This window comes from Bufo gargarizans, chromosome 2 (assembly GCF_014858855.1).
Source record: "Bufo gargarizans isolate SCDJY-AF-19 chromosome 2, ASM1485885v1, whole genome shotgun sequence".
In the NCBI taxonomy this organism is placed as follows: Eukaryota; Metazoa; Chordata; class Amphibia; order Anura; family Bufonidae; genus Bufo; species Bufo gargarizans.
The window spans coordinates 490,890,750-490,907,063 of NC_058081.1; positions in this window are offsets into that span (position 1 = coordinate 490,890,750).

The following is a 16,314-nucleotide window of genomic DNA, read 5'->3' on the forward strand; positions in this document are numbered from 1 at the left end:
TTGGAATGTCTAATTGTGCACCGCTGAGAGAATTAGCAGTATGTGCGTAAGTGCATTTAGATTGTACTTAACCATCCTAGGCGGAGCAACGAAGCTGCACAGGAGTCCCTCTCTCACCTTAGTGGGTAAGGTTGATTGTCTATGGAACCTGTCATGGAACCAACGATAAAATAAAAATAACAATAAGAACAAACAAAAACATTGATCAAAAATATAGAACCAATGAGCAATACTGCTCCAATAATGAGGAAGGGGGGATACAATACACATTGTAGTGTGACTTATTTATGTTCCCTCTGACTAGTATGCATATAAGCACTTAATGAAGAAAATTAGGAGTCAGTCCCAGAGCTAGGAGAGACATATGGAGAATTATGGAGAGCGAATACTTATGTTAGTGGAAACCTCAGATGACCTATGATCAAACTAAGGTTCAGTCCCGTATCCATTTCAGGAATCAGGCAGTGGGAGACGTCTTGGTGTGGAATGGCGACCTCTCCTGGATCTTTGGGGTTTGCCTGGACGAGGTGTTTCCCAGGGATCAGCAGAAGGGAGGTCCGGAAGCGAGATCTTGCTTTGAATATAGTCCCAGTTCTCAATGGGAAGCTGATCTATTTGTAGAGCATCATATATTTTTGGCAAATCTGTGTATGAAGAGATGGATAAGCGTCGTCCTTCATGTAGAAACGATAGCCCAAAGGGGAATAACCATTTATATAGGATTTTCTTATTGCGAAGCCAATCCGTAAGCGGCTTCAAAGCCCTCCTTTTTTTCAAGGTTGATTGGGCTAAATCCTGAAATACAGTAATAGGACTGTCCTCCAAAGATAGCTGCTGGTAGTTTCTTGCTTTACTAAGAATCGCATCTTTTACTGGAAAGTGGAGAAACTTACAGATGACATCCCTTGGGGGTTCAGCAGGCTGGGGTTTAGGTCTCAGGGCCCTGTGAGCCCTCTCTATGGCGATTTCAAGGGCAGAATCAGGGCCAAGTAGTTGTAGACAAATGTTCATGACAGCCTCCTGTATGTCAGCAGAGCCTATAGACTCCGGTATGCCCCTAAAGCGCAGATTGTTGCGTCTACTCCTGTTCTCCTGATCTTCCAGGAGCGTATATAAGGAGTTCAGGTGGAGCTGGTGCAGAGACGGGGTGGAGGAAACAGCGCCCTGGTGAGATATAATCGCCGATTGATTTTCTTCAAGCGACTCGACTCTCCTCCCAATATGGCTCACGTCCTCTTTAATAGAGGTAAGATCTGACCTGAGGGGTTCCAGGGCTTCTAGTAGCGCGTCTTTCAGGAATGCCCTCGATATAGGCAGTGTGTCAGGACCAGGGGAGACCTCTCTTACCCTCTCTGCAGCTGGATTGCTTCTCGGAGCGCTCCCTGAGGCTTTCGGTGTTCCGGGCGCCATCTTGTTTTCTCTGGCCACATGCGTCTGGGCAACTTTCTTTATAAATTTCTCCATGGATTCGCTGTTTGCCTGGGTTTTAGTCGGGACTGAATCAGTGGGTCTGGGACCGCCAATCTTGACCATTCTGGAGGCTAAAGTGCCGCTAATTAAGGCTATGAGGGAAATCAGAACATCAGAGCCTCACTTCATGCTGCCATATAGCTCGGGGGCAGGCTCTGCCCCCGGGTGTTCTATTTCTTTATGAGATAGGCTCTGGGGCAATAACCAGCCCTACTAAGGTGCCCTTTATCACTTGTGGAGCTCCCTCTGTAGCGCACGCTTCAGCACCTCTCAGGTGCCGTGAGATAGGCGCGGCGGGATCTATCAAGTTGCCTCAATTTTTTATTCAAGTAGTGGTGCTACTCATATGTGAGGTCTGTTTCTTTATTATATGATCGCCGGGGCAAACTCCAGCCCCACTGAGGTGCCCTTGAGCTCTTAGACTGCGCTCTCTGCTGCGTGCGCTTATATCCAGTCCTGTGTCAGGAGACAGGCGCGGCAGGATCTATAAGCCCCAACCACTCGTGTGCAGCTCAGCGCTCCTCACCGACGGTAGCTCCGGCCGGAACTACTTTTGCCCGTACCAGTAACGGCCCCGCTCCGGTAATGTGTAGCACCCACCTCAGTAGCGCTGACACGGTCCACCGGTGCTGGTATCGGCTGTTTTCCCCCTTCTTTCTTCCTTAGTACGTGGGGTCTTGCAGGTCTGCAGAGGCCGGACTACTTTTCCTAAATCGGCTCGCGGTCTTTCTGGGAGCTCTGACTTCAGTGTCCGTTATGGACCGGCTGGGCTTCTCAGCTTCGATGTCTTCCCACTTAATAAATCTTCGGCTCAAAGAGCCCTGTGTCTTGTCTGTAAAAGGGTTGTTCGTCTCCCCTCGGGAGTGCAGCTTCCGGCACCTGCAGGGGAACAGGCCCAAGTCTGCGAACGAAAGTATCATCCTCTATAAGGCACGAATATCCAAATAAGGCAGCTGGATCTTCTATCTTTCTTGCCAGTGCCCTCAGAGCCACTTGGTATGGAGATTAATGTCCATTAAATGATGGAAATTAGCTGAAAAGCAGGAGCTCACTCCACATGCGACCTTCCTGCTTCACAGTTGGCTCCGCCCCCCCACAAAAAAGTGTTTTAAAACAGATAACTGCACAGTTAGGCAGCAATGTTTTTTTTCCTTTCTCCACTATTACACGCAAAAAAGGGCTTTAAAACAGATAACTGCAACGCTAGGCGGCAAATATTTTTTTCCTTTTTTCCACTAATACACGCAAAAAAGGGCTTTAAAACAGATAACTGCACCGCTGAGCAGGATAGGCCATCAATATGCAAATCTCAGAATACCCCTTCGATGATCGGACACTTTTTAGCACGTTTGGTGGTTTAATGATTGTAACTCTTTTTATTTGCTGGTCTACCAAACATTATTTACCGTATGTGACACATTAGCCTATTATTAATGTTTTTAGCGATTTTATTTAATTTTTTTTTGTTTAATTTGGGGAAAACTGCAAAAAAAAGTAAAAGTATAGATCTTCTTATTATTCTTTAAATATGCAAACTGAAACACAAATGAATTAAAATGGGTTTTTATGTTGGTTGTTTTGATATACATTATATGCATAGTTTTGTGTGAATGGGTTGATAATTCCGCTGGTTTCCAGGGGCAACAGCAATTTTATTATATTTTTTTATTTGTATTTTATTATATTTTGTACTTATTTTTAAATGTATTTTTGGCACATATTATGTCCTCCAAGAGGTCATTAAAAAGGCCTCTAGGAGACATTGACAGCTTGGTAATAGTAAACAATTACATAATTACTATCATCCCCAGCCTCTCGACCCTAATTTCGGAATCGAGGAAAAAAAAAGATATAAAAAAAAGTGAGTGAAAAATCTATTATATTCTAAAAAACATTTTAAAGTACATTGCCTTTTGTCCATCTCCAGTGAACGTATCAGTTCAAATAACCAATTACCTCATTCAGCTTATTAATTACCTCTTCCCAGTATAAATAGACTGGAGCTTTGGACAGTTTCAAAGTGAATCAATTATGGAGATATATAGGGTATTTTTCTGGCTCCCTTCTTTGGCTCTTAAAATTTGGTGAGTATAAAATAACCTGTTCACTATCACCAATGTAAAATATGTAACCATTTGTATTATACTGTATGTAACATTTAGGGCTCAGCAAATTGAAGTCCACAAAGTGGACCTCGATCCGAATTTCAGGGTAAATTTGATTCGCCGCAAAGCCGAATTTCCTAAATGGCGGTAAAATAGAAAAAAATCATACTTACCTTCGCAATCTTGATTGAAGATCTCGTACGAAATCCCATGCGCGGTGACGTATGACATGACCACACCGGCCAACCTGATGACGTTATCACAGGCCACTTGAGATTTTCTGCTTGATCTTCAAACAAGAAGGCGGTGGCCGACTCGTCGCGATCAAACGGATGAGGTAAGTATGATTTCATTTTTTATTTTATTTTTTCTCTTTATTATTACTGTCAGATGCCAAGATCAGCTATGATTCTGAGTAGAGTTGAGCGAACACCTGGATGTTCGGGTTCGAGAAGTTCGGCCGAACATCCCGGAAATGTTCGGGTTCGGGATCCGAACCCGATCCGAACTTCGTCCCGAACCCGAACCCCATTGAAGTCAATGGGGACCCGAACTTTTCGGCACTAAAACGGCTGTAAAACAGCCCAGGAAAGGGCTAGAGGGCTGCAAAAGGCAGCAACATGTAGGTAAATCCCCTGCAAACAAATGTGGATAGGGAAATTAATTAAAATAAAAATTAAATAAATAAAAATTAACCAAAATCAATTGGAGAGAGGTTCCATAGCAGAGAATCTGGCTTCCCGTCACCCACCACTGGAACAGTCCATTCTCAGATATTTAGGCCCCGGCACCCAGGCAGAGGAGAGAGGTCCCGTAACAGACAATCTGGCTTCATGTCAGCAGAGAATCAGTCTTCATGTCATAGCAGAGAATCAGGCTTCACGTCACCCACCACTGTAATAGTCCATTTTCATAAATTTAGGCCCAGCACCCAGGCAGAGGAGAGAGGTCCCGTAACAGACAATCTGGCTTCATGTCAGCAGAGAATCAGTCTTCATATCATAGCAGAGAATCTGGCTTCCCGTTACCCACCACTGGAACAGTCCATTCTCAGATATTTAGGCCCCGGCACCCAGGCAGAGGAGAGAGGTCCCGTAACAGACAATCTGGCTTCATGTCAGCAGAGAATCAGTCTTCATATCATAGCAGAGAATCAGGCTTCACGTCAGCCACCACTGCAACAGTCCATTGTCATAAATTCAGGCCCAGCACCCAGGCAGAGGAGAGAGGTCCCGTAACAGACAATCTGGCTTCATGTCAGCAGAGAATCAGTCTGCATGTCATAGCAGAGAATGAGGCTTCACGTCACCCACCACTGCAACAGTCCATTTTCATAAATTTAGGCCCAGCACCCAGGCAGAGGAGAGAGGTCCCGTAACAGAGGATCTGGCTTCATGTCACCAGAGAATCAGTCTGCATGTCATAGCAGAGAATCAGGCTTCACGTCACCCACCACTGCAACAGTCCATTTTCATAAATTTAGGCCCAGCACCCAGGCAGAGGAGAGAGGTCCCGTAACAGAGGATCTGGCTTCATGTCACCAGAGAATCAGTCTGCATGTCATAGCAGAGAATGAGGCTTCACGTCAGCCACCACTGCAACAATCCATTGGCATATATTTAGGCCTAGCACACAGGCAGAGGAGAGGTTCATTCAACTTTGGGTAGCCTTGCAATATAATGGTAAAATGAAAATAAAAATAGGATTGAATGAGGAAGTGCCCTGGAGTCCAATAATATATGGTTATGGGGAGGTAGTTAATGTCTAATCTGGACAAGGGACGGACAGGTCCTGTGGGATCCATGCCTGGTTCATTTTTATGAACGTCAGCTTGTCCACATTGGCTGTAGACAGGCGGCTGCGTTTGTCTGTAATGACGCCCCCTGCCGTGCTGAATACACGTTCAGACAAAACGCTGGCTGCCGGGCAGGCCAGCACCTCCAAGGCATAAAAGGCTAGCTCTGGCCACGTGGACAATTTAGAGACCCAGAAGTTGAATGGGGCCGAACCATCAGTCAGTACGTGGAGGGGTGTGCACACGTACTGTTCCACCATGTTAGTGAAATGTTGCCTCCTGCTAACACGTTGCGTATCAGGTGGTGGTGCAGTTAGCTGTGGCGTGTTGACAAAAGTTTTCCACATCTCTGCCATGCTAACCCTGCCCTCAGAGGAGCTGGCCGTGACACAGCTGCCTTGGCGACCTCTTGCTCCTCCTCTGCCTTGGCCTTGGGCTTCCACTTGTTCCCCTGTGACATTTGGGAATGCTCTCAGTAGCGCGTCTACCAACGTGCGCTTGTACTCGCGCATCTTCCTATCACGCTCCAGTGCAGGAAGTAAGGTGGGCACATTGTCTTTGTAGCGTGGATCCAGCAGGGTGGCAACCCAGTAGTCCGCACAGGTTAAAATGTGGGCAACTCTGCTGTCGTTGCGCAGGCACTGCAGCATGTAGTCGCTCATGTGTGCCAGGCTGCCCAGGGGTAAGGACAAGCTGTCCTCTGTGGGAGGCGTATCGTCATCGTCCTGCCTTTCCCCCCAGCCACGCACCAGTGATGGACCCGAGCTGCGTTGGGTGCCACCCCGCTGTGACCATGCTTCATCCTCATCCTCCTCCACCTCCTCCTCATCCTCGTCCTCCTCGTCCTCCAGTAGTGGGCCCTGGATGGCCACATTTGTACCTGGCCTCTGCTGTTGCCAAAAACCTCCCTCTGAGTCACTTCGAAGAGACTGGCCTGAAAGTGCTAAAAATGACCCCTCTTCCTCCTCCTCCTCCTCCTCCTCCTGGGCCACCTCCTCTTCCATCATCGCCCTAAGTGTTTTCTCAAGGAGACATAGAAGTGGTATTGTAACGCTGATAACGGTGTCATCGCCACTGGCCATGTTGGTGGAGTACTCGAAACAGCGCAACAGGGCACACAGGTCTCGCATGGAGGCCCAGTCATTGGTGGTGAAGTGGTGCTGTTCTGTAGTGCGACTGACCCGTGCGTGCTGCAGCTGAAACTCCACTATGGCCTGCTGCTGCTCGCACAGTCTGTCCAGCATGTGCAAGGTGGAGTTCCACCTGGTGGGCACGTCGCATATGAGGCGGTGAGCGGGAAGGCCGAAGTTACGCTGTAGCGCAGACAGGCGAGCAGCGGCAGGATGTGAACGCCGGAAGCGCGAACAGACGGCCCGCACTTTATGCAGCAGCTCTGACATGTCGGGGTAGTTGTGAATGAACTTCTGCACCACCAAATTCAGCACATGCGCCAAGCAAGGGATGTGCGTCAAATTGGCTAGTCCCAGAGCTGCAACGAGATTTCGCCCATTATCACACACCACCAGGCCGGGCTTGAGGCTCACCGGCAGCAACCACTCGTCGGTCTGTTGTTCAATACCCCGCCACAACTCCTGTGCGGTGTGGGGCCTGTCCCCCAAACATATGAGTTTCAGAATGGCCTGCTGACGTTTACCCCGGGCTGTGCTAAAGTTGGTGGTGAAGGTGTGTGGCTGACTGGATGAGCAGGTGGAAGAAGAGGAGGAGGAAGCCGAGAAGGAGGAGGTGGCAACAGGAGGCAAAGAATGTTGCCCTGCGATCCTTGGCGGCGGCAGGACGTGCGCCAAACAGCTCTCCGCCTGGGGCCCAGCTGCCACTACATTTACCCAGTGTGCAGTTAGGGAGATATAGCGTCCCTGGCCGTGCTTACTGGTCCACGTATCTGTGGTTAGGTGGACCTTGCTACAGATGGCGTTGCGCAGTGCACACTTGATTTTATCGGATACTTGGTTGTGCAGGGAAGGCACGGCTCTCTTGGAGAAGTAGTGCCGGCTGGGAACAACATACTGTGGGACAGCAAGCGACATGAGCTGTTTGAAGCTGTCTGTGTCCACCAGCCTAAATGACAGCATTTCATAGGCCAGTAGTTTAGAAATGCTGGCATTCAGGGCCAGGGATCGAGGGTGGCTAGGTGGGAATTTACGCTTTCTATCAAATGTTTGTGAGATGGAGAGCTGAACGCTGGCGTGTGACATGGTTGAGACGCTTGGTGACGGAGGTGGTGGTGGTGGTGTTGGTGGTACATCCCCTGTTTGCTGGGCGGCAGGTGCCAACGTTCCTCCAGAGGCGGAGGAAGAGGCCGAGGCGGCAGCAGCAGAATAGGCCGAGGCGGCAGCAGCAGAAGAGGTAGCAGGGGGAGCCTGAGTGACTTCCTTGGTTTTAAGGTGTTTACTCCACTGCAGTTCATGCTTTGCATGCAGGTGCCTGGTCATGCAGGTTGTGCTCAGGTTCAGAACGTTAATGCCTCGCTTCAGGCTCTGATGGCACAGCGTGCAAACCACTCGGGTCTTGTCGTCAGCACATTGTTTGAAGAAGTGCCATGCCAGGGAACTCCTTGAAGCTGCCTTTGGGGTGCTCGGTCCCAGATGGCGGCGGTCAGTAGCAGGCGGAGTCTCTTGGCGGCGGGTGTTCTGCTTTTGCCCACTGCTCCCTCTTTTGCTACGCTGTTGGCTCGGTCTCACCACTGCCTCTTCCTCCGAACTGTGAAAGTCAGTGGCACGACCTTCATTCCATGTGGGGTCTAGGACCTCATCGTCCCCTGCATCGTCTTCCACCCAGTCTTGATCCCTGACCTCCTGTTCAGTCTGCACACTGCAGAAAGACGCAGCAGTTGGCACCTGTGTTTCGTCATCATCAGAGACATGCTGAGGTGGTATTCCCATGTCCTCATCATCAGGAAACATAAGTGGTTGTGCGTCAGTGCATTCTATGTCTTTCACCGCTGGGGAAGGGCTAGGTGGATGCCCTTGGGAAACCCTGCCAGCGGAGTCTTCAAACAGCATAAGAGACTGCTGCATAACTTGAGGCTGAGACAGTTTCCCTGGTATGCATGGGGGTGATGTGACAGACTGATGGGGTTGGTTTTCAGGCGCCATCTGTGCGCTTTCTGCAGAAGACTGGGTGGGAGATAATGTGAACGTGCTGGATCCACTGTCGGCCACCCAATTGACTAATGCCTGTACCTGCTCAGGCCTTACCATCCTTAGAACGGCATTGGGCCCCACCATATATCGCTGTAAATTCTGGCGGCTACTGGGACCTGAGGTAGTTGGTACACTAGGACGTGTGGATGTGGCAGAACGGCCACGTCCTCTCCCAGCACCAGAGGGTCCACTAACACCACCACGACCATGTCCACGTCCGCGTCCCTTACTAGATGTTTTTCTCATTGTTATGGTTCACCACAACAACAAATATATTATTTGGCCCAATGTATTGTATTCAAATTCAGCGGGATATAAATTTGAGGCCTAGTATTTAGGCGCTGGGTGACCGGTATGGATTTAGTGACAGAATTAGACTTGGAAATGCACAGAAGCGTGTGTGTGAAGTTATTCTGAATGACCCAATGTGCACCTTGAATATTATATACCCTTTTTGGGATAGATTTCAAATAGCTCTGATATAGCAGGAACCACTAAATTATGAAATTGCTAAATTGGGAATTGTACTTCAACCCAGAACAAAAAATGTGCTTTGACGGGCACTAAATAACTTTCCCAGCTACAACAGGACAGCGGTAACGAGAGATTTAGAGGGATTTAAATTTGAGGCCTAGTATTTAGGCGCTGGGTCACCGGTATGGATTTAGTGACAGAATTAGACTTGGAAATGCACAGAAGCGTGTGTGTGAAGTTATTCTGAATGACCCTATGTGCACCTTCAATATTATATACCCTTTTAGGGATAGATTTCAAATAGCTCTGATATAGCAGAAACCACTAAATTATGAAATTGCTAAATTGGGAATTGTACTTCAACCCAGAACAAAAAATGTGCTTTGACGGACACTAAATATCTTGCCCAGCAACAACAGTACAGCGGTGGGTAACGAGAGATTTAGAGGGATTTAAATTTGAGGCCTAGTATTTAGGCGCTGGGTGACCGGTATGGATTTAGTGACAGAATTAGACTTGGAAATGCACAGAAGCGTGTGTGTGAAGTTATTCTGAATGACCCAATGTGCACCTTGAATATTATATACCCTTTTAGGGATAGATTTCAAATAGCTCTGATATAGCAGAAACCACTAAATTATGAAATTGCTAAATTGGGAATTGTACTTCAACCCAGAACAAAAAATGTGCTTTGACGGGCACTAAATAACTTTCCCAGCTACAACAGGACAGCGGTAACGAGAGATTTAGAGGGATTTAAATTTGAGGCCTAGTATTTAGGCGCTGGGTCACCGGTATGGATTTAGTGACAGAATTAGACTTGGAAATGCACAGAAGCGTGTGTGTGAAGTTATTCTGAATGACCCTATGTGCACCTTCAATATTATATACCCTTTTAGGGATAGATTTCAAATAGCTCTGATATAGCAGAAACCACTAAATTATGAAATTGCTAAATTGGGAATTGTACTTCAACCCAGAACAAAAAATGTGCTTTGACGGACACTAAATATCTTGCCCAGCAACAACAGTACAGCGGTGGGTAACGAGAGATTTAGAGGGATTTAAATTTGAGGCCTAGTATTTAGGCGCTGGGTCACCGGTATGGATTTAGTGACAGAATTAGACTTGGAAATGCACAGAAGCGTGTGTGTGAAGTTATTCTGAATGACCCAATGTGCACCTTCAATATTATATACCCTTTTAGGGATAGATTTCAAATAGCTCTGATATAGCAGAAACCACTAAATTATGAAATTGCTAAATTGGGAATTGTACTTCAACCCAGAACAAAAAATGTGCTTTGACGGACACTAAATATCTTGCCCAGCAACAACAGTACAGCGGTAACGAGAGATTTAGAGGGATTTAAATTTGAGGCCTAGTATTTAGGCGCTGGGTCACCGGTATGGATTTAGTGACAGAATTAGACTTGGAAATGCACAGAAGCGTGTGTGTGAAGTTATTCTGAATGACCCTATGTGCACCTTCAATATTATATACCCTTTTAGGGATAGATTTCAAATAGCTCTGATATAGCAGAAACCACTAAATTATGAAATTGCTAAATTGGGAATTGTACTTCAACCCAGAACAAAAAATGTGCTTTGACGGACACTAAATATCTTGCCCAGCAACAACAGTACAGCGGTGGGTAACGAGAGATTTAGAGGGATTTAAATTTGAGGCCTAGTATTTAGGCGCTGGGTGACCGGTATGGATTTAGTGACAGAATTAGACTTGGAAATGCACAGAAGCGTGTGTGTGAAGTTATTCTGAATGACCCAATGTGCACCTTGCAATATTATATACCCTTTTAGGGATAGATTTCAAATAGCTCTGATATAGCAGGAACCACTAAATTATGAAATTGCTAAATTGGGAATTGTACTTCAACCCAGAACAAAAAATGTGCTTTGACGGACACTAAATATCTTGCCCAGCTACAACAGTACAGCGGGTAACGAGAGATTTAGAGGGATTTAAATTTGAGGCCTAGTATTTAGGCGCTGGGTCACCGGTATGGATTTAGTGACAGAATTAGACTTGGAAATGCACAGAAGCGTGTGTGTGAAGTTATTCTGAATGACCCTATGTGCACCTTCAATATTATATACCCTTTTAGGGATAGATTTCAAATAGCTCTGATATAGCAGAAACCACTAAATTATGAAATTGCTAAATTGGGAATTGTACTTCAACCCAGAACAAAAAATGTGCTTTGACGGACACTAAATATCTTGCCCAGCAACAACAGTACAGCGGTGGGTAACGAGAGATTTAGAGGGATTTAAATTTGAGGCCTAGTATTTAGGCGCTGGGTCACCGGTATGGATTTAGTGACAGAATTAGACTTGGAAATGCACAGAAGCGTGTGTGTGAAGTTATTCTGAATGACCCAATGTGCACCTTCAATATTATATACCCTTTTAGGGATAGATTTCAAATAGCTCTGATATAGCAGAAACCACTAAATTATGAAATTGCTAAATTGGGAATTGTACTTCAACCCAGAACAAAAAATGTGCTTTGACGGACACTAAATATCTTGCCCAGCAACAACAGTACAGCGGGTAACGAGAGATTTAGAGGGATTTAAATTTGAGGCCTAGTATTTAGGCGCTGGGTGACAGGTATGGGTTTAGTGACAGAATTAGACTTGGAAATGCACAGAAGCGTGTGTGTGAAGTTATTCTGAATGACCCAATGTGCACCTTCAATATTATATACCCTTTTAGGGATAGATTTCAAATAGCTCTGATATAGCAGAAACCACTAAATTATGAAATTGCTAAATTGGGAATTGTACTTCAACCCAGAACAAAAAATGTGCTTTGACGGACACTAAATATCTTGCCCAGCAACAACAGTACAGCGGGTAACGAGAGATTTAGAGGGATTTAAATTTGAGGCCTAGTATTTAGGCGCTGGGTGACAGGTATGGGTTTAGTGACAGAATTAGACTTGGAAATACACAGTAGCGGTGTGTGTGAAGTTATTCTGAATGACCCTATGTGCACCTTCAATATTATATACCCTTTTAGGGATAGATTTCAAATAGCTCTGATATAGCAGGAACCACTAAATTATGAAATTGCTAAATTGGGAATTGTACTTCAACCCAGAACAAAAAATGTGCTTTGACGGACACTAAATATCTTGCCCAGCAACAACAGTACAGCGGGGTAACGAGAGATTTAGAGGGATATAAATTTGAGGCCTAGTATTTAGGCGCTGGGTCACCGGTATGGATTTAGTGACAGAATTAGACTTGGAAATGCACAGAAGCGTGTGTGTGAAGTTATTCTGAATGACCCTATGTGCACCTTCAATATTATATACCCTTTTAGGGATAGATTTCAAATAGCTCTGATATAGCAGAAACCACTAAATTATGAAATTGCTAAATTGGGAATTGTACTTCAACCCAGAACAAAAAATGTGCTTTGACGGACACTAAATATCTTGCCCAGCAACAACAGTACAGCGGTGGGTAACGAGAGATTTAGAGGGATTTAAATTTGAGGCCTAGTATTTAGGCGCTGGGTCACCGGTATGGATTTAGTGACAGAATTAGACTTGGAAATGCACAGAAGCGTGTGTGTGAAGTTATTCTGAATGACCCTATGTGCACCTTCAATATTATATACCCTTTTAGGGATAGATTTCAAATAGCTCTGATATAGCAGAAACCACTAAATTATGAAATTGCTAAATTGGGAATTGTACTTCAACCCAGAACAAAAAATGTGCTTTGACGGACACTAAATATCTTGCCCAGCAACAACAGTACAGCGGTGGGTAACGAGAGATTTAGAGGGATTTAAATTTGAGGCCTAGTATTTAGGCGCTGGGTCACCGGTATGGATTTAGTGACAGAATTAGACTTGGAAATGCACAGAAGCGTGTGTGTGAAGTTATTCTGAATGACCCAATGTGCACCTTCAATATTATATACCCTTTTAGGGATAGATTTCAAATAGCTCTGATATAGCAGAAACCACTAAATTATGAAATTGCTAAATTGGGAATTGTACTTCAACCCAGAACAAAAAATGTGCTTTGACGGACACTAAATATCTTGCCCAGCAACAACAGTACAGCGGTAACGAGAGATTTAGAGGGATTTAAATTTGAGGCCTAGTATTTAGGCGCTGGGTGACAGGTATGGGTTTAGTGACAGAATTAGACTTGGAAATACACAGTAGCGGGTGTGTGTGAAGTTATTCTGAATGACCCAATGTGCACCTTCAATATTATATACCCTTTTAGGGATAGATTCCAAATAGCTCTGATATAGCAGGAACCACTAAATTATGAAATTGCTAAATTGGGAATTGTACTTCAACCCAGAACAAAAAATGTGCTTTGACGGACACTAAATATCTTGCCCAGCAACAACAGTACAGCGGTAACGAGAGATTTAGAGGGATTTAAATTTGAGGCCTAGTATTTAGGCGCTGGGTGACAGGTATGGGTTTAGTGACAGAATTAGACTTGGAAATACACAGTAGCGGGTGTGTGTGAAGTTATTCTGAATGACCCAATGTGCACCTTCAATATTATATACCCTTTTTGGGATAGATTTCAAATAGCTCTGATATAGCAGGAACCACTAAATTATGAAATTGCTAAATTGGGAATTGTATTTCAACCCAGAACAAGAAATGTGCTTGAACGGACACTAAATAACTCGCCCAGCTACAGCACTAGGGACAGATTTAGCTGGATATAAATTTGAGGCCTAGTATTTAGGCGCTGGGTGACCGGTATGGATTTAGTGACAGAATTAGACTGGGATATGGCCAAAAAATAAACAGACTATTGCTGGTTAAATGCACTTGGTGTGACAGCTTCACCCTGATGTAGGCTTTAGCCAAAAAACAACCACACCATTGAGGGTTAAATGCACTTGGTGACAGGCGCAGCTTGCCCCTGATTTTGTATATGGCCAAAAAATGAACAGACTATTGCTGGTTAAATGCACTTGGTGTGACAGCTTCACCCTGATGTAGGCTTTAGCCAAAAAACAACCACACCATTGAGGGTTAAATGCACTTGGTGACAGGCGCAGCTTGCCCCTGATTTTGTATATGGCCAAAAAATGAACAGACTATTGCTGGTTAAATGCACTTGGTGTCACAGCTTCACCCTGATGTAGGCTTTAGCCAAAAAACAACCACACCATTGAGGGTTAAATGCACTTGGTGACAGGCGCAGCTTGCCCCTGATTTTGTATATGGCCAAAAAATGAACAGACTATTGCTGGTTAAATGCACTTGGTGTGACAGCTTCACCCTGATGTAGGCTTTAGCCAAAAAACAACCACACCATTGAGGGTTAAATGCACTTGGTCGCAGCTTGTGCTGGCGCACCACAAGACACAAAATGGCCGCCGATCACCCCAGAAAAATGAGACTGACAAACGGTCTGTGCAGCCTAAAAACAGTGAGCAATTGAGGATCAGCAGCTCAATGATCCACAGCTGCAGATCGATCAGTTAATCAAGTCCTTTGGAGGAGTTAATCTGCCTAATCTCGCCCTACTGTCGCAGCCGCAACCTCTCCCTACGCTAATCAGAGCAGAGTGACGGGCGGCGCTATGTGACTCCAGCTTAAATAGAGGCTGGGTCACATGGTGCTCTGGCCAATCACAGCCATGCCAATAGTAGGCATGGCTGTGATGGCCTCTTGGGGCAAGTAGTATGACGCTTGTTGATTGGCTGCTTTGCAGCCTTTCAAAAAGCGCCAAGAAAGCGTCACAAAAGCGCCAAGAAAGCGACGAACACCGAACCCGAACCCGGACTTTTACGAAAATGTCCGGGTTCGGGTCCGTGTCACGGACACCCCAAAATTCGGTACGAACCCGAACTATACAGTTCGAGTTCGCTCATCCCTAATTCTGAGGGGTACAATGACGGAGATCTGAGCAATCACAGGTCCCTGTCATTGCACCCACTACTTACAAAGAAATGCTTTTCGTGACACAGTAATTTATCACCACAAAAAAATGTATGCAAAATTTGGCAAAGCAGCAGAATCGAATTTTTGAATACTTCACTTATTACTAGTAACATTACAAAAGTCTGTCCTAGCTATATAATGAAATTTCACTAATATCCTTGTGTCAAGTCCTTGTGTCATATCTAACTACAGTTAAATCCTTGTTGCTCACTAACTTTACCAATCAATATTGAGTATACTGTGTAATTTTATTTTTATTTTTTAGCTAAATCTGTGAAGTACCCCAACTAATCTTCTTAAAATTTGTTTTGCAGTCCGAACTTTGGTGCAATTTGATGCATCTAATTTTAGACCTATTTATGAATCAAATGCAACAAAAAGAAAATTCAATCCACCTGCTTAGCAATAGGATAATATTTATCTGGAATGGATATGTCTAAGTGAGGAAGGGACATGGCTTAAGATGCACCAAAATCACCACCAACATTGAGCTAGAATTTTGGCACAAACTTTTGGCATGAACTGAGCCATCCAATAGATAGTGTAAAGGTACACAAAAGGAGGACATTTTTTCAAAATTGGTGTAAAGTAAAACTGGCATAGTTGCCCATAGCAGCCAATCAGATTCCAACTTTCATTTTCCAAAGGAGCTGTCCAAAACAAAAAATGGGATCTGATTGGTTGCTATGGACAACTAAGCCAGATGTCCTTTACACCAGTTTGATAAATCTCCCCCAAAGCGTCTAGCCATGCATCAAGTTTATCATCCAGCATTAGCTGCTCTGATAAATATGGCACATAAGACTGACTAATCCAAGCTTACACTACTGTACCTCAATCCTAAGCAGGTTTACGAATCTGCCCTATAGTGCCTACTACATAAACTGAATGCTTTTTTTTAAGTCTTTCAATAATTAAAGCTGGATCAATGTACCCAATGCATTCAAGAAGTGTGTTACTTACCTGCTTACCATACTCAAATCACATTGGAAAAAACATTTATTTCTCTAGCCAAGTAAAAATAAAACATACTAAGTAGGGACCCCCCCCCCCCCTTTTTAGAAATGGAAGATACCCTAGGGATCATTATGCTAGCCTGTTTCTTCCTTCATATTAGGCCTCATGCACATGGTCATTGTTTGGGTCCGCATCCGAGCCACCGTTTTTGCAGCTTTCACTTCACCATTCTGTGGCCCCGGCCAAAAAATATAGAATGTCGTATTCTTGTCCGTTTTGCGGACTAGAGAGGGCATTTCTACAATGGATTCCGATTTTTGCGGATCTGCGGTTTGCGGACAGCAAAAAATGGCACGGTCGTGTGCATGAGGCCTTAACCTGCTGATAAT